This window comes from Apis florea, unplaced genomic scaffold (genome assembly GCF_048593485.1).
Source record: "Apis florea isolate Af1SG1 unplaced genomic scaffold, ASM4859348v1 contig_3696_pilon, whole genome shotgun sequence".
Lineage (NCBI taxonomy): Eukaryota > Metazoa > Arthropoda > Insecta > Hymenoptera > Apidae > Apis > Apis florea.
The window spans coordinates 498918-519582 of record NW_028256809.1 but is presented as its reverse complement, the minus strand read 5'-3'; the positions used below and the strand labels follow the sequence as shown (position 1 = coordinate 519582).

Sequence of the window (20665 nt, the reverse complement as noted above, 5' to 3'; positions counted from 1 at the left end):
TAATTTTTAATTATATAGTTTACTAATTATTTGAATAAAAACTATCATGTTAATAATATTAAATATGAACATTTTTAATATCACATGAAAAAGCATTTCGAATATTCTTAATAATTCTTAATAATTTCCCCGTTATATGAAATATGGGTGTTATCGATATATATATAAAGAAATGAAGAAATGAATATTCTGATAGATTTTATACAATTTTATATATTTTATAAATTTTAAGAAGTATAAATTCATTTAAGCTATAGGCAGGAAAAAGGAATAAACATTTATATATAATAAAACTTAATTTTAGAATCTATTTATTACATCCACATATTTGTTCAAAAATAATAGAAAAAAAAAGAATTTTTTTATATCATTGTAAAAGGATATATAAATACTTAATTAGAAAAAAAGCTATTAAAAAGTGTTATTATTCATTATCTAAAACTATTAATTTCCATTTCCATTTCCAATATATGTGAATCATTCCAGTCCAAATCGATATCTTTTTACTACAATAACTTGAATTTTATTAATATTATATTCATAAGAAATATTTGTAATTCATGAAATAATAGAAATAATTTACTTCATTGTTTTTTTAATTTTGAAATTGTTTAAAAAATATATAATAAATCTTTAAAGTAAATTTTGAAATTCTTGTTCATTTCTATAAAAATTGCTTCAAATAATATTATTTTTACCGCTATTAAAGATTTTTTTTCCATTTTATTCATAAAAAATTAATCCATTGCATGAATTTTTTATTGTATTTTTATTAAAATTTTTTTTATTTTTAAGTTTTTATTGTAATTTTTTATTTTAATTATAAAATTATTTTGTTAATACAAATATAAAAATATTGAAAATATTTTATAAATTTCACGCCTAATTTAAGTTTTAAAAAATTAAAAATATATATATTTATATTTTTGCACAATAATAATATATCTTTGTGCAAAATAATATATCTTGTGCATTTGATTAAGGAAATCAAACAATTTAATAGTTGTAATATTTTTTAGAATGTCATAAATATTTTAAATATTTTATTTCAATAATTCTATTTAAAATATTGACTTATTTTTTCGTTACTAATGTAAAACGAAAATTTTAATATTTGATATGTACTTTAAAGTCAAAACTGAATGACTTTGAATATTATACAAATGTGGTACCTGAATTGATATTATTACTCAAAGAACCACTGTCATAGGACTATATAATTATTTATATTATGAGTTTTAAGTGACCGAATAGTGATATTTTGATTGTGATTAACTGTAATGATTCTAACTTTATTTTGATATAAACTATTGCTGAATTTTATCTATTCTGTATTCTATTTATATTCTAAGTGATCAAGAAAACTGTCGCAAGCCTTGATTTTTTTTCCAATCTTTAATTTTCGTGAAAATGCACACTAAGAACAGGTTAGAGGGACCAATGTCGCGGTTTCGAAGGATGAATCTTCGCGGGGTCGTCGCAATGCGGAGTCAGGATCTTCGCTTCCATGATGATTCGTCGCAAGGTGTACAAGTGTGACTTGTGAAATGGCCGTCGTTGCTTCTGTTTAAATTGAGGATCTGGAATGTTAAGAAACTATACCTCCTCATAAATTATTATTAGACTATTAAACATACTCGAGCTGTTGAAAATAAAACCAAGTTATCTGATCGTTTTACAAGTCTTGACTCTATTATTTAACTAACTAGTTTTAACTAACAGTACTAAAAAAAAAAATAATAATAATAATAATCATTCTTTTTTATTTTAAAAATCAGAAAATACAACAAAAATATATTAGAACATTGGAAATGTAATCGAAATATATAAATATTATAAAATTACATCGAAGTTCAATTCATTATTTGAAAATTGAATATTAAGTAGTAGTATTAAGTAGTATGATAAATATAAATAATTAAAAAAATAAAGTAATATTACTGAAAAGAATAAAATATAATACAATCATATAAATTCAATAATTCAACATAAAGTCGATTCACTTGTATTTATAAAATTTAAAAAAAAATCATACTTTGTTTTTTATTCTGTTTTACAACAAAAAACGATTTTCAAAAAAATAACATTTAAAATTAAAGAGAAACTTTGTGCTTTAAAATGAGAAGAATATTATTATAATTCTTCTTAACAAGTTACAAGCAAGATTCAATGATTGACAATTTTTTAATTGAAATTTAATATTTTTTTTAATTTTGTGAATATTTATCAATAATTGTGAGTAGTTATCTCCATTCTGTTTTGTTCACTTCCGAATAGAATAAAGCTGCTCTTATAATAAATTTATTTCTTGAGCTAACGTTTTGAATTCATCAAGATAATTTGTTGATAACTAAATAATAAAATCAATAATCAAATAAATAAATTTTTATAAGAATAGATATATTATATGCATTGCATCCTTTGAATATTACACATATACAACAAAAATTTCAAAAAGCTTATTTTAGCACTAAATATTAATTTGATAGAAAATATATAAGTTACATGGATCTTTAAAAATGAAAAATGTACGAATATTATTCTTAAATGCACTTCCATATAAAAAATATAAAAAAATAAAAGTATTTTGTTCTATAAAATTATTATATAAAATTATTATAGAAACAATTTTTTGTACAAATATACTAATTTAATAAAATATATTAGATTTTTCTTTTTTGATGAAATTTTATGATTTTTTTTTTATGTACGAATTTCTTATGTTATATTCACAAGCATTTATTACTCGCGAGATTTATAAATAGCTTATTCAAAAATTTTTCACATAAAAAAACTTTTTCTATTATTATCATGCGCAAGTCTATTAAATCTAAACAAAAGGTGATATTATCTGAGAAGAGTATTATATTTGAGAATTTAATCGACACTTATAATTGTATATTTCTGATATACTTCAACCTGTTGAATCGATCTTAACGGTGACATATTCGAAACGCGGCTGATTCAAAGATATAATATTATTCCAGTTCGAGGAATCTGTAAGATGTGTCGATTTCTTCCTGTTTATCGTGAGATCTTACAAATCACCATCCAAGCGAGAAATTTCCTCAAACTTGGATCACGGTATCACGAATCGAACGTTATTTTTATTCTTATTCTATTTCTACTTTATTGTGAAATTTATAGACTCTATTAAATATTGCGACAACAAAATTAATTAATCTTCCGAGTTTTTTATGCTTTTTCCTTCGATCCATAGTTTTATTGTTGAGGTTACTAGTATTGGTTTCGCCGCTGCCGAAGTTAGTCGACCTATTGTTGGTGGGCGATGTCTTTTTTGGAAGGTGTGTCCCAACTCAATATCACCGTGTCCGACGATCGGAGGCTACTTTACTATCTTATCGGTAGTGATCGTTAGCCAGGAAGATAGTACCTCTGATCGATTCTCTTCCTGGCTGATTGGGGAGTGTCCTAATTATGAGTGGAAGATGCTGTAATTGGGCATCGACATTATCCGATTCGAGATATAGGTCCAGGGCGGGCGGGCAGGTGGTTTGATCCAGAACATTCGGCGGTTATGGCGATTGTTATAACATAAACATAACATAAACAAGAGCAGTTGTCTTTGCTTAGAGTTACCGGCGCCTCACCGTCGCGGTCGCGAGAAAGACCGAAACCTTCTCGAATGTCCTGTTTACAGATCGCGATAACGCTTGGGACTACCCTGTTTATAAGTCGCGATAATGCTCGCGACCAGATATTATTTGTACTTCACATATTATTAGCTTTTCAATCAAGATTATTGTTTTATTTTAATATAATTTTAATTTATGAAACAGTTATAAAACAATCCATTATATATGAATAATCTGTAATTGTTTTTCACATAAAATGGCATTATATCTTAATACTATTTATATTAATTATAGTTGAATAAATCGAAAATTAATATCATAGAAATGTAGATTTAGTTTTAGTTTATAAAAATATATCAATTATTCCATTTACAATCATAATAAATTATTAAAGGCAATAAAAATAGTAAAGATATATCAATTTTTTATCATAATAAATTATTACGATGTTATAAATTAATAATAAAAGTTAAAATTGAATTATTATTTATCATTATACTCGAACAATCAGATTTGGCACAATCGGTAGAGAAGGTTTTCGTGAGTGGCAGTGGTCTCCTATACATATGCGATGCGATAGAGCGGTCATTTCTTAACGAACTTACGTGTCGAGAAAATCGATGATATTTTAATTAAATTTTTATAATATTGAAAACATTTTTTTAATCATTTATAAAATTTATTTAATATTACTGTCGTATATTATATATCTATTATTTATATATTTTATTTTTTAATTAATATTTACTTATCATTGTATTTATTTACGCTATTTATTTACACATTCATTTATTTATTCATTTATTCTTTCATCATTCTTTCATTTTTAAATTTATTTCTTAATTTATTTTGTAATTTATAGTTTCAATTATTTATTTATTTTTTACATTTATTCTACTTTACATTTATTTCTTGATTTATTTTTTAATTTATAGTTTAATATGGGCTTTGATATAATTCTCGCTGGTAATTAGCATCAATTTTTAATTCTTTTTTTCAAAATTTTGTACGTAAAAAAAAATATTTCATTAAAAAGTTTCTGAAATATTTTAAACTTAAAAATATTTCATTTCATACTTATTATGAAATTATGTACTTCAATCTAATTGCATGATTAATTATTTTTCTCAATTGTTGGACTATATGTAAAATATGTTGAGCTCTCTCTTAATAAGCACTGCAATTCTTGATATAAATTAATTATATAATTTCTTTTTTTCGCTTTAAATAAAACGGGAGTATTTTTGTTGCATTATAAATTTAAGATTTACATTACTATTAAACCATAAATTAAAATAAGTGTACATAATATCAAGATATAAATTAAGCCTCGTTGTTGTCACTACATGGGATTAATTGCGAGCGATAAATTCCAACATTTGAATCGCTGTATCTCCAAACATAATAGAGATGCATACGATTTTGAGAGATAGTTACAAACTGGAAACAGTGCTGGATTGTAAAACATCTCCTCTTTCTTCATTACTCGCCATCCAGAGACAGCATACAACAGTAACAATAATCTAAGAAAAATCCACGACGGATTCTCCTTATCTCATGCACGTGCTCGTAGTCCCCCAATTCAGCAACCGGAGATCTAAACTCACCACTCAATCCATCAATATTGAACTCCTCGCGTTTTCGGGGAATCCCATAGTAAACTTGTAATTGAAGTCCTCCAGCAATAACAAAATATCAGTGCTGCTATTGACGATGAGACTCCATAGCCGATCCAAAAAGAATACGAAGTTCCAACTCGAAGACGCGTATATTCCGATCACGATGAAGTGGCTCTATTGTATTGCCATCTTCGCTCAAGGATCGAGAAGAGATGAGCCGCTTTGCCGTACAAATCATGGTGATAAAGTTGTCCCGATCTTCGAATCAATCGAGGTTGCCGCAAAATGATCTGTATTATCCGTGTATTTGGCAGCAATGTGACAGACAACAAAAACACTAGAGTTGTCTCCGTTTCAACACCTCCATCCTAACGGAGATCCATCCCGCTAATAATTTTTTCATCGCTATATAATAGCCGCCTTCGTGACAGTTATCGGACAACGTAGATAATGCCAAATCTTCTCTCTGTTATTTTAATTAATTCTGTCTAAATTTCTCGGTACATTTCAATGGTTCTTTATCTTAGACACTGCCGACACGATGACTGAGTCATCTAAATTCGTTAACCATAATTTTACTGTCTTGATGAGTCTCACAATTCTTATCCCGAAGTCCTGTAACACGTCTCTTAGGTCGCTGGTCAAGATATCTGCTTTTGTGCCGCTCACGATACCTAGGATTTCTTAAATGATATCTCTTATTGTTATTCTCTTTGAGTGTATTTCTTGAATAACTAATTCAATTTTGGCCAGGTCGATTTTAGATCTAGTCAATGCCAATGCTTGAACATAGAAAACATTCTTATTTGGCTTTATTGTGATTGTAAGCTGAAAGTCGTGGTTTTAGATGCTTTTTCTAATATCATTTTTTCTTTCTTCTTGTTTGGCAATTTCGGTGGAGTAGACGCTTTCTTTAGTGTTTTCTCGTCTATCATTGCACTGCTGTTCTGATTTCTCATGATGGTGTTATTATTAACACGTCCTTCTGAATATGTCTTCCGTTCTTGTTTCCGTGTCTCATCCTCCTCCTTTCGTTTTAGAACTATAGTTTTAAAGTCCTATGTGAAATCTGTTGCTATCCCGATAGATTTGGCGACCTCGTAGGAGCTATATCCTTATTTCTCGTTTGTGTTTCTTCTTTCTCTCTCTTGATGCTAAATGACGCTTCAGATTACCTCTATGAGCACAAACCAGGTTTGTGCTCTTTTTTCTCAGCTTTTTCTATTTATCAACTCGCCAATAGCAATCGTTGGCGGACTGGATGATGGCGCTTTAATCTTGGCTATTGATGGAGATAGCAGAGAACTTCATCTTGTTTGTATTTTAACTCCTCCTTATCTACTAGAATCCTCTTTCTTAGATCGTATATTTGCTGTTGTAGATCCCGCACTTGGAATTTTAGTTCTGCATTTGCAATTTCTAGGCTACTAACCAAGTAGAAGTGATCCTCTTAATTACTTTTATCATAATTGCCCAAGTGAAGAACTGTCATCTGTAATCCTTTCACGCAGATACTCTGCAAATTTTGCAGACAGAGGCAATTATTTCCATCTCTTTTATTGCCTTTAACATTAAGACATTTATGTTAGGAGATGTTAAATCTCATTCCCATTCTATATTTCTGAAAAATATTGTTCTTTCCCTTCCGAGAGCAATATGCTTATGCTTTCCGTTGTAATCGAGAATGGCGTATCTTAACCTTCCTCTTGGTCTTCTCCACAAGCTTTTTCGCTCTAGTTAGAGCAATGTATTCTCTAATGTATTCTTCAAATGTATGCTTCAGTAATGAATCTACCTTTCTTTCTCGATCGAAGTTCGATAGACTTTACCATCATTTTTAGTGTCGCAATCGTTGATATCTAGCGAGCACGCTGTCGCAGTCAACCTGTTAGGCGTTGATAGTGTTGCCTTCTCCAACAACATAACCGGGAGACCTCACTGTATTACATCAATTTACTGAGTGTCTTCGCGAGAGTGCAAAGAGACCTGCTCTCCTGCACAATGCCACCTTCTTTCTTTTTTTCTTAAAATTGGGTTAATTGAAATTGGACTCTGTATAATGGATTCCACAAGAGTAGTTAGAAAACATGTCCATCTGGACAAAGCTGCCTTGTCCGGGCAAGGCTTGTACACCCAATTATGGAGGGGAGAGGAGCATCAGTTATCTCCGGGTTGGCCTCAGAGACCGGTATATCGATCTAGTGTCTTCGACTGGAGAATACTCTTTTCGTCGCGCATCATAGTTTGAGATTAAGGATAACTTTTAAATTGTCATCTTCGTGGTCCAGTCCGGTTAAGGCAAGACTCCTGTATCTGTGAAGCATAACCATAAGCTTAAGGAATGATACAAGTCGGATGCGCCAATACAATTAAACAATGATTATAGGAATAATACTATTTCTATATCAATCCTATTCTCATGACAATATCAAAACTACGCTAATGTCGTCATCTCCCGTGATTATCATTTTTAATTCAACCCAGTCCATATTAATAGCAATCCGCGGCTCTCAGTGCATTCGAGAAGTTGCATTTCCTATGAGAGCCACCATTTCAGCCAGCATGAATATCTAGATTCGATCAGAAAATTCGAGAAAGCCGGGATCACAAAGAAGAAAATTCTCGTAACACGGCATGATTCCAATATTGTGCTATCAAAGTGGGAAAGCCTTATTTGCTTTGTATCCTCGCCACGCCAGATAAGCTCGTATTCGCTCTTTATCGTCTTTTTTTTGCGACATCATCTCTTCATAGAAAGTAGTAACTGCACGCCATTTCTTCCTTCCTATCAGCATGGAACTTACAACTGCTGATAGAGAGAGATTTGTATCTAATTCGTTCATTATGGCAATCGAACCTCATATTCATTCAGCGTATGTTGCAAGAGTTTTAAGTCCGCAATGATAGCAGGTCTCTGAAATCTCTCTCTCGATGCAATACAGGTAGGACTCCAAACAGCCGTATCAAATGAGCACATAGAATGTTACATAGAAAGTGAGCATATATAACCATGATTACAGTTCATTCACTCTTCGAATGGTAGAACCAAGACAACTGCTTAGCGAAACCCCGAAGCTTGTTTCTTCCCATTAACTGCGTTTCTCACCACAGACTTGGCATCTTGTAGATTCTATCGTCCTTCGCGACAAGGCGTAGATCCACAGACTCACTAACAAGTCAAACGCTATTAAAGAGTTAGTGTCATCATCACCGTGCAAAGAAGATCGTGCAATTCTTTTATGATTTTGATGGCTATTCGATGTTGCCATAGTACTCCGACAACTAGCCTTTAAAGGAAAATATTAAATCTAATCTAATCTAATCTAAAGTAAAAAAAAAAAAAAAAACTATAATCAACATAAATCAACAAAAAAAATGCTTTAGTTTTATTTTATTAAACTTTTTTTGTTTTTTGTATTTTATTTTTTCTAAATAGAATTTATTTATAAAACCCATTGGCTTTTATATATTACAAATAATTAAAATGTTCATTATTTTTTTATTAATAAATAATTCAAAACATTCTTCTATGAATTGAATATTATAAGATCGTTTGATAACTATTGAATTTTGTTTGAATAATATTGATTGTATTCTATTTTGAAGGTAAGATATAATACTTTGTCCATTCGGAAGCAATTTTATTTTTATTAGTTATATTTTTTTTATTTTATTAGTTATATTTTTTTTATTTTATTAGTTATATTCTCTTTATCTTCAAAAATTATTGATTCAGATTCTTTGCTTTTTATTAATAGAAGCATCATTGCATATTCTTTATCAGCAGAAAAAATTATCTTTGAAATTTCTATTTGTGAACTATTTCATATATTATAAAAATTTATACATGTAATACAAGAAAATAGAAAGTATTCAAATAAATTTATATTTAATTATTGGTATAAATAAATCTTCGACTAATAAAAAGAAACGTGTATATGTATATGAAAAAGTATATAAAAAGAAATATATACATAGAAAAAAACAATGTAAAATATTATTTGCGAGCATACCTGGGAGATAACCTGTTTATTCGAAGAACCCGCACAGAAATCTATTCTCATTATTATTGATTGTTGACTCCCTATTAAATCTAAACAAAAATCTAGAATGATGTTGTGTTAGGATAAGGATGTTGTCGCTTTTAAGGAGAATCTAGATAATATTTGTAATTATTAATAAATATATATGTTTAAAATAGTTTATAATAGATCCAATGTGTCGAATCAGAAAGTATAAATAAAATTGTTACATACTATTCACATGATCGATGCTATTATTGCATTTATTGATCCTTAAACAATATTCAAATGTTAAATCTCAGGGTCAAATTGTAGTGATTATTTGTTGGGGAATTTTGCATACAAGGTTAGGCGGAAATTTAAATTCTTAAAAATAATTAATAATTAAATAATTAAATTAAGAAAAAATTTTTTTAAAAATATACTTCTTTCATTCTTCAAAAAATTAGAAAAACAGAAAAAATCTTGCTCTTTGAAGTAATTATTAGAAAAATGGTAAAAAAATAATCAAATTTTTATGAGCATTCAAAGCATACATTTTATCTTTTCATTATAATTTTCAAATTTCGATTAAATGAGAAAAGTTGACATATAATCTGTTAAAAAACTTCTTAGAAAATATATATATTAGTGCAAATGAGAATATAATTTTAAATATTTATAAAAAAATGAAAAAAAATCTAAAAGAATCAATTGATGATATAATAAAAACAACTGCTCGTATTTTTAAGAGACAAGAATTATTGCATACTAATAATTAACAACATATTAACAAAATATTAATAAAATATATATTTTATGAATATGTATTTAAAAAAAAACATTATTTAATTTTATAATATTATTAGGACAGTCTATTCTATATGGAAAAAATATATGTCAGGAAAAATATTCAAAAAAATGATAAAGCAAACGAAAAAGCGTCAAAAAAGTTCTGAAAAAATAAAAAATTTTAACAAAAATATCAAATTAGACTTAGAATAATTTACCAGTTTTTTAAAAATAAAATACCGACAATAAAAAAAATTTTAGAAATTGTATTATATATATAAATTATATAAGAGTATCAATTTTAAATTTAATGAACAAAAGTAGAACATTTATTTCACGAAATAATAAATACAATCATAACGGAAAAATTCCAAAAAAATACATAGAATATATTATCATAAATTTTGAAGATAAATTTTCACAGTTAGATGGAATAATTGATTTAAAAATTAAATCAACATTTATTATAAATTTAAATATTTTTGATGACATTTCGAAATCAAACAATTATAATTCCAAATAAAATATATTAATTGCACATAACTTCTTTTATTTTTATATTTTATTTATTTTATTATTTATATTGACAATCGAGTAATTTCATATTATGAAGACCAAATTATTATTAGAAAGAACTTAAGAACTACTTGCGAATCAGCTCTGCCTAACTTATCTATATCGATTACGTATTTATTGACTTGTTTCGTTGAATTAAGTATAGTCTGATTAGAATACAATAATTTCAAATTCAAGGATGACATATTCCAAATTCGTAACTGAATCAATAAATATTAATTTACATTCGAAAAAATTTATGATATACATACATATAATATTCTTAATTAAAACTTGTATCTTTATGCGATACTAACTACTAATATAATTCAAGGAATTTTTCGAAATTTTGGGGTATCGTAAAGTGATAGGAAGCGGGCTACGATCTTACGATATTGTTGTACCCCATCGAAAAATCGTGATGTTTCCAATTGAACTTTAAAAGAAGTTTCTGAGAGCATTAGTCTCTCTAAAAAATAAGAAAAAAAATCTAATTAATATTTCATAATGAATATGTTGTATTCTGACTGAATACAATAGATAGTTTTCTTTCTAATTATACTTTTTTCTCTAACTGTTGGATACAATCATCCGTGACATTGTGAGAGATCAGTTTAGTATATATAATATAATTGTAATACACTTTGCTTATTATTATAAGAAAACATCATCATGAAGAAAATATCCAGCATTGTATATATTTTTATCAGTTTCCATTTGCTATTAATGCTATCACGGTCGCGAACAAATATATAAAGAATGAATTAAATATGTATTGTATCGTGAGAACTTATACATTGTTTTTCTTTACGATGTAAATCATGAAATTAAACGAAGGCTGAATTTCGAGACAAATAGATTTTTGCCAAGAATTTTGCAAAGTACTGTTCACTGAAATCCCGTAGAAAGAATATAGGTTTGATCAAGTTTGGGAGGAAACGACTATTTTTACATATATTTTTGTTTTTAATATAGCATTTATCAATATGGATACGTATATTAATCTAATTGTGTGATAGAGAAGGACAATAAACGAAATCTATCAAAACGACGATCTGTATTTGAAATTCGATATATTAGTGTAGGTACAAAATCCAGAGTATCTTTAAATATCGATATAATATAAGAACTTTTTTATTTCTTGTAACATGTACGAGATAATTATGATTCGTAATAATAAATTAATTTAAATATTTAATTATAATGTAATATAATGATAAATAATTTATCAACATAATTTAATATAATTAATTTATAAATATAAAATAAATATTTAATGACATATATTATATAATATATCATGAATATTGAATGTAACATATTATTTAATAATATGTAATATATAATACAATAATATGTATAAAACAAAGATAAAATAAGATAATTCATCAAAATACTATTCGAAAATCGATTTATTCAAAATAGAGATAATCGTTCGATAATTCTATTAGACAATATCAACAACATAATAGTAAGAAGTCCATTTTAAGCCAATATTTTTTATAAAATATAATTTTATAAAAGTTTGTTTAAAATTATATTTATTTATATTTATAATAATATATAAATTCTATGTATATAAATAATTTTTATTTATAAAACGTTATTATCTTTTGAATTGTTTTTCAATGGAATTATTTTTTGAATCATTTTACAAAATTAAATTTTTATATCTGTTATATTTTTTACAATTCCATTTTCTTTTTTTTTTATAAATTTTCTATATGATCATATTTCTTCCAATTGTTTGTTATTACTTTATATATACTATTATAAGTTAATTGTTATGTTTTATCGCATGATAATATTTTTCTTAAATATTTTTTAATTTAGATTCAAACTAATTTAATAGAATTTGATTCACATGTATAAGGCGGTAATCGCAATACATCCAATCGTTTTGATTTTAATATTTCATTAATTTTATAAGATTTTTCTATTTTTTTTTATTTTTATTTATTAATTATATTAATTGATATTTTCTCATATCTTCTAAATAAAAATATATTGTTCGTTAACTAATTGATTATTATAGTTTTTTTATAGAATATTTATTAGTCATCCTATTTAATTATATGGAATAAAATGAAGCATTATTTATTATAATAATGGATTGTAGTGGGCAATTTGGTATTAATTTTTCATTTATCCATTTTTCAAAATTATTTGCATTCATTTGTCTATAATAATCTTCATTATGGTTCGCAATTTGAAAATTAAATCAACATTTTTTATAAAATCATTTCTTCCTCCAGTATATAATAATATATATAATCAAATATATAAAATAAAATTGATATAACGAATCATTATTTTTTAATATTTCTATTATTTTGTCATTCTACCAATATTTAAAAACACAATGTATTATCTATCCATGTTTCATCTATGTATATAATGTTTTTATTTTGGAATCTATAATATTAAATTGCTTTTAAATATTTTGATCGTCAGGCTATAATATTTGATTTTTCCTAAAACTCTTCTAGTATTACTTTTTTCTATTTAAAACACATATTTGCGAGCAATCTGTACAATATATTAAGTTCCCGAAAATAATTTTTTTCTAAATATTAATAATTTGGATTCATTAAATACGTTTTTTTATATAAAAATTATAAATTAAATTTATTATTATTATTTTGATTTTATCGGAACAATAGAATTTTTTATTTTCATTTCTTGGCCATTTTTTTTCCGGGCAATAACATCTCTTTTAGATGTTAAATCTTCTTTTCGAATTCTTAAAATTGTTTTCATCGAAATATTAATGTAATGTAGATTACAAAAATTAAATTTTTTCAATGAATGAAGAAGCTCTTCCTTATTTGGTTTTTCATCACATTTTCTTATTATTCGACGAATTAAATTTCGTGCCTCGCTATAAATCCTTTTGTCCTTATTTATGCTCCATAATAATTTTAGAATATTTAATTTAATAATAAAATTATTTAATTGCAATTATTTAACAATAATTTATTATTTAATTTATTATATATTTATTATATTTCATTGTTTTATTTAATTTAATAATTTAATCTAACAATAAAATTATAATAAAAAAAATTTAAAAAAACAAAGGATTATTATTATATTTTGAAATTATATCTCAAAATTATTTTTAAACATTAATATTTATTCTAATTTAATTTTGATACTAAATTTTATTGTGAAATATAAAATGAAAAAAATTATGAAAAAAAAACAAAGAAGTTCAAGAAAGAAATTCAAAAAAAATAATTTTACAACAATTATAATCTACAATTATAATAATATAATGGAATGGATAGGAAAAATATAAAATTTGTTGACATTGAGAAAATCTTTTCTGAGATACAAAAAAAAAATGATTCTCATTGAGACTTAAAAAGTAGAAACTTAATTACAAATAGACAAATGACATTAGTTAAAAAAGATCGTAACAGCAGTAGAAGGGCAAATAATAAAAAGAGAAATTTCTAAATGACATAATTTTGAATTCTGAAGAAGAATTCGAAAAAAAAAAAATTCTAAAAATTTCGAAAAAATTCCTGAAATTATCTTGAAAAGTATAAAGAAAGCTAAAAGAAGTTTCTGCCAAACTCTTGTCATAGATCTTTAAAGACAGCTAATAGAAGTGCCACAAAGAAAACTAGACTATAAAAAAATATAAGCTCGTGAAAGTGTAATCTACATAAGTATAATCAAATTTAAATTTAAATATTTGAGATTAGAACGCTATTAGATTATTTAAGAGAATTTTAGCCTGAGAAAGTTCATCTGATGTAAAAGAAGATTAGAATCATTTTGATTAGATGATTTAAGTAATTTGTCTACATATCATCCTTCCTATTAGCATTAAAGAAGTTCTAGGAACGTTCAAGAAATTAATATAACAAAAATAGAAACAAAATTTCTTCAAAGAACGCAATTTGACTTCAAGATCAAAAGTATCACATTTGAGCTGTAAGATATAATAAATATAAAAAACTCTTTTAACTTCTTACATTGGAAATTTTTGTATATAGAAAAAGTAAATGGAAAGATATTCTTCCTTATAGTATAAGGATTTTTCAAGAACTCCCAAATAAAATCATAATCATACAAACTAGTCGATGGTCAAATCGGAAAAATAAAAAAAATTCTATGCAGGAATTCCATACCAAAAATTCATCACAAAGGATATCCATTTCCATGAAATTTGATATAAGATTCTCAAGCTGTTTGGAGGAACGAAATATATAATTTTATACAATCTCGCCCTAATAATAATTTCTAAAACAATTATGAAAATTCAAAATAGCAAAACGATAGATAGTACAACAAATATATCTCAATAAGATATGTCTCAAAATAAACACGAATAAGATCATATTTTTTTTTGGAAAAAGAATCTTAAAAATTATCAATATTAACATCGATAAGATGCAATACGAAGATATTATCTTGAAATTGATTTAGATAATAAATATCAATATATATATAATATTTACAAAAAATCTTGAACAAAGACGATACATAGAAATTCTAAAAGGCTTGCTTCCTAATAAATAATCCTTCTACATGTCTGTTTATTACAATATCTAAGAGTCTATTGTATTACTTCACAAATCATCGTATTCCAGGAAGATTATTCGATCTCGAAACTTTTAATGAAACTTACAATTTATAATATAAATAATTTTTAAATTAAAAATTTTTAGAATCTTAATAAATATTTATACTTAAACTTAATTCTTTTATGTTTATTTAATAGCCGGAAATATATATTATAAATTAATTATTTTTGAAGAGTAATTAAAGAGCAATTTATAATGATCTCAAGCGAAATCTTCATACGGAAGATCTTTGGATCTCGAGAGTTTTCAGATACTACCTCATTCTCATTAGAAAAAAATGTTGACAAATATAAAGAAAATAGCCATCATCAACCTATCTATTGAGTGAATAAATTTGATAAAATTAGTTCATTAATTAATGATATTTTGATCAAGCGAAATGAAGCATATGAATTTTGCAAAAGAGAAATAAAATTAATTAATTAAGATCAACTATATAGGAAGTAAAACACAATTAATGAACAGTAATGAAATCCTTTACATTAATAGATTATAAATTTTTAAATTTTGCATCATTAATTTGAAATAAAGTGCTCGTAGGAATCTGATACAGCATACAATATAATATGGAATTTCTTTAAACAAATAATTTCGTGAAAATAACATTAAGTTATTTCTTTACAGTGATTTTATTTTTCCCAAGAAAAGGAAATTTATTTCGGAATTTCTACTTAAAGGATAATAAAATTAAATTTTATATTATATTTTATATTATATATGTTCCTATACACAATATATGTTCCTTCCTTTACACAAGCAATCATAAAGCGAAAATTATTCTACGATAAATTATCTTCTCTTCGACGAAGCAACGTCCCGCTTCCCCCTTCCCGATATAAAATACAATTTTATCAAGACAAATACGAAAAAAATTGAAAAAAACTTTAGAATATTTCTTAGAAATTTTTCAAATAAAATAAACAATTATATTGGAATATATCGAAACACAACACATTTAGTCGAAGCAACAGATTTTTCAATATCATGTAAGCATGTAAATAATAATATTAATTCAAATATATTATATTGCAAATTAAAAAATTTCGCAAACAAAAAAGTCATATAATTACAAAAATCAATAGATATTAATCCTGCGAAATTATATTTTGATTTATGATCTCATCTTAAAAAAAATCTTAAAGCACAAATATGAAATTAAAAAGTTCTTCAAAAATCAATATGCAATCATTGGAAAAATAATAAATTTGACTAACAACTACAGTGATATATTTCCATCTATAAATAATATATTCTGAACAAAAGATAGCAAAATTGACTGATTAAAAATTCCAGTCTCAAAACTCGTGTTATATCAATAGATATAATAGATATAAATATATCAATAGATATAAATTTATTCCTAATTATTTAAAATAAACTGTTTTAGAACATTACACAAAACTTATATATGAATAAAAATCATAGTCCAGAAAATAAATACATTAAAATACGAAATACAACAAAAGAGAATAAAAAACATTATACTTTGCACAATTCCACGTAAACATTGACCAAATGATTATCATCTCTTTTATGTTTTTCATCTCTTATACCAAAATTAAAAATATCTTTAACAAATTAAATAACAAAAGAATTTCTAGTTTTGACGGAATTCCGAACATTGTAAAATATCTGAACCATTATGTGACGCAATATAGCAAATCTAGAGTTTTTTTATATTTATATATTTAGACTTTTATATCGATATCACATCTATGAGACAGTTTTTTTTTTTATTAAATATATCCTTTCTTATTGCGTATTTTTTGTTATAACTTAATTATTTCACAATTTATTCCCTAATATAAAAATGAATTTGATTCTGATGAATATATTTTTCAATGTTCATTTGTTTCTTTTCAATCAAATTATGTTTCAAATAATAAGACACTTTTATGTCTTATTAATCCAATGTCAAAATCCAACGTTTTTATTAACAATTGATATAATTAAAATCAGATATGAAATCGATTATATTCATGTTACAATAAATTCATTAAAATATACAAAAGTAATATTAATTAGAAAAAGAATTTCCTAATTAAACATCAATTAATATTAAGAATTGATGATAAAATATGTAATTACGAATGTTTTATCTACGAATGTTTGTAAGAAAGTATTGTATTTATCGAACAATTTCAAAAAATTTGAATAATTTAGCAAAAGTAGAATGGACATGAATTTAAATAAACTTAAATTTGACATGTTCATTTTACATAAGAATTCAATTATTTTAAATATTTCCACTTATCTTTTTTTAATAAGATATTTATTAAAGACATACTTATTAAGACATTCAAGAAAAAGAAATTATTGAAATCTGCAAATTAGAAGGTCCACGATCTCCTTAGCAAACGTATGCGCCTGCAACCACCCCAAGATGGCACTCTCCGCGTCGATCTCTGTCCTGGTGAGAAGGGTCGTGTGAATCTGTAGGAGCTATTGCCCCGAAAGCCGTGCGCGGACTGCGCGATAGAATTTTATATAATACGCGATGATTCGGATGAGTCGCGCGTAATTCGAATATCTATAGAAGGCACCAAACTCCGGTTGCGGTTGTGTCGTTATGATCATACAAACTGGAGCGCGCTCCTCGGGTAGCTCACCCGATACCAGATGATCACTCGTCCTGCTCCTGCCACAGCCAGGAGGGACCATCCCACCAAAGACGCGAGTCTTGTAAGGTGGATGGCCTCACCTCCCGCGATAGCAGGTCAGCAAGATTGTCACCCGCGGGTACGTGACGCCACTCACCTCGCGAATTCGCCTGAATCTGCGTAACACGATTCGCGACAAATGTCTTCCAGCAGCTTGGATGACCCCCTATTTACGCGAGGGTGTTGAAGTCAATCCTGTATGTCTCGCTCTCGAAGCAGATGCAAGACGACGTTCGTACCTTCCCCACCAATAGCAGCAAGGCCCCGCGCAATTCGAGGCGCGGCAAACTGACCGTTTTTAGAGAGGCGACGCGTGATTTCGCAAAGTAGCCGAACCGTGGTTCCCATATCGTTCACGCAAGTAAACATACGCGCCGAGGCGTCGCAGAAGGCATGTAGTTCCACGGCAGGGCCCTTGCCTATCGCACACCGCGGAATGGCAATGTGTTTTAGGGATCTGAGTTCCCCCAAGTAATCGCCGAATTGCGTATGAATGTCTTGGGGCACGGATTCGTCCCAAGACACTCCTAATTTCCAGAGCTCCTGAAGCAGCAGCTTCGCGGGAAGTACTGCGGGGCCTATCAACCCGAGAGGATCAAAGATTCTCGCGGTTTCCGACAAAATAGTCCGCTTTGTTATTCGGGTGGTAAGTGCGTCGTTTAGCTCAACAATTAATTTGTCTGGAATTGGTTCCCAGCGCAGACCGAGAGTACGAGAATCCTCGAAAAAGAATTCAGAAATATACTGAATTTACTTGTTAAATTTATTTCAAAACCAGGCTTTGCAAACAGTAGTAGAATTTTTTGCTAATTATTTGCTATTACAATTGGAAATCTTATACAATATATAGCTTAGAATTAATTGTAGAAATATCAAATGGTTATAAAATAAATGTAGATATTCGAAAAATATATATTATAAATTATAAATTTGTATGATTGATATTCAATGATACTAATCATGTATAAATTTTATTGTATAGTTGTATGATAATAGAATATATTCTATTTCTATTGATCAATTATCGGAAGAAATTGAAACAATAAACATTTTCAATTATTAGCAAAATTATTCATTCAAAGAACTTTATAGAGACATATAATTTGAATATTTTTTATTAATAGACTACTTTCAATAGACTACTTTAATAGATAGATGCATTCTTGTATAACATGAAACAAAAACTGAAAAAAAAAGATTTTAATTCGTTTTAGATTTCAATTTTTTAAAAATTGAAGCCACTTATAAATATTTTTTATATTATTAAATTCAATAATTTATTGAGCTTTATTTAAAAAGTATTAAAAGATATTAAAAGAAATATTAATAATATTAAAAAAATCTTTTTTTTAATAGAAACTATTTTAGATATTATTTAAAGAAGATATTCTAAAATATGTTTGGCCAGCTATCGTCAGTGTTGTTAATATTATCAAAGATAAAAGGATATTCGATGTCATCTATTATTTTCTTCGTCCGCTACATAGTAGATCGAATAATTCGATTCTGGATAAATGGATCGAATAGCGAAGGATGAGATAGGATCATGCTGATAACAGAATATGTAATTATATATTTCTATCCTCAAATCTATTATTATTATATTTTATTACTCAACAAAAAGACAATTTTAATTCGAGATTTTTAACGTTAATTAAGATTCTAATTCATTTATGTAAAAAGATTTTTACATAGATGATATTTTAATCAACCGATTGTGATTTCATAACGATTTGATTATGATTTAGAAAGCTATTTTAATCTAAAAATAGTTTAGCTAATTTAAAAAAGGTATTAAAAATTGTAGAATTTTTAAGCATCAAAAAATTCGACATAACATTCAATTCAAGAAGGTATTTTCTTATACATCTTGTTTAAATAACATATTATAGCATAATATAAAATTTCAAAAACAAAGATCATTATCTCTTTTTTAATATCATAAAAAAAATTAATAAAAAAAAGAATTATCCAATATAAAAAATATCAGTGTTTCGGATGTAACATTTAATGTAATCTAAGCTATAAATATTCTCCACAATCTAAACGTTTAATCTTAGATATTAATACGAAGGCATAAAAATTTCTATATCAACTGCTAATAATGCGACCATCCCATTTCATCCAATTTTCAAAAATAAGAAAATAGAGAATAAAAAACAAAAAATTCAAATTAAAAATAAAAAAGAAAAATGAAGCAAATATTTCAATAATACAATAAAACCAAATATTACATACAGTGCTATAATATTATATAAACAAAAAATAAACAATAAACAACAGGCTAGTATATTTCAAGAAATATAAACTATACAGCCTTAAATAAATCCAGATAGCATAAAGGTTCCTATTATTAATAAAAAATAAATCTCGATTATAATTAGCATACAAATTGCATATTTTTTGAACAAAAAGATAGCTATTTCATAGAAATAAACGAAATAAATAGAATAGTATTTTGATACATGCATTAGAAGAGAAAATTCGCAAAATACGAACAATAAATTATTAAATTAGCTCCATGAGCTAAAAATTTTACAGACAAATACAACTGAATCATAAGTAATAAAAAAAGAATGAATTTTTTGGACTGTCTCAATAAATAAAAACCAGATATAGCTTTCAGAAAATTAAATTTGGATTACAAAATTTCAACTATATAATTTTGAAAAATATAAAGGAATAAATTCCAAATAAACGGTCAATAAACTTGTATAAACTTATTTTATAATATAGTTATTTACAAAGATATTAGATTTCGAAAACATTCTAATCAAGTTGTATAAAAATATCTTTGATTATTTCTAATTTTATTTAAATTAAATTTCAAAATCATCACAATCT

The 20665-nt window shown here is 26.2% G+C and overlaps 1 protein-coding gene across 2 annotated transcripts in view; it reads right to left on the bottom strand.

Annotated features, from left to right (window-relative positions):
• LOC105736805 (uncharacterized) overlaps positions 1-20665 on the bottom strand; it is an 87199-nt gene that overhangs the window by 2441 nt on the left and 64093 nt on the right. The window contains exon 6 of one of the 2 annotated variants that reach the window (XM_086914642.1): positions 10536-11032. The exons of the other annotated variant lie outside the window; for it this stretch is intronic. The gene's annotated coding sequence lies outside the window, so the exon portion shown is untranslated. Of the gene's footprint in view, positions 1-10535; positions 11033-20665 lie in introns of those variants that run through there. 2 annotated transcript variants of the gene reach the window in all.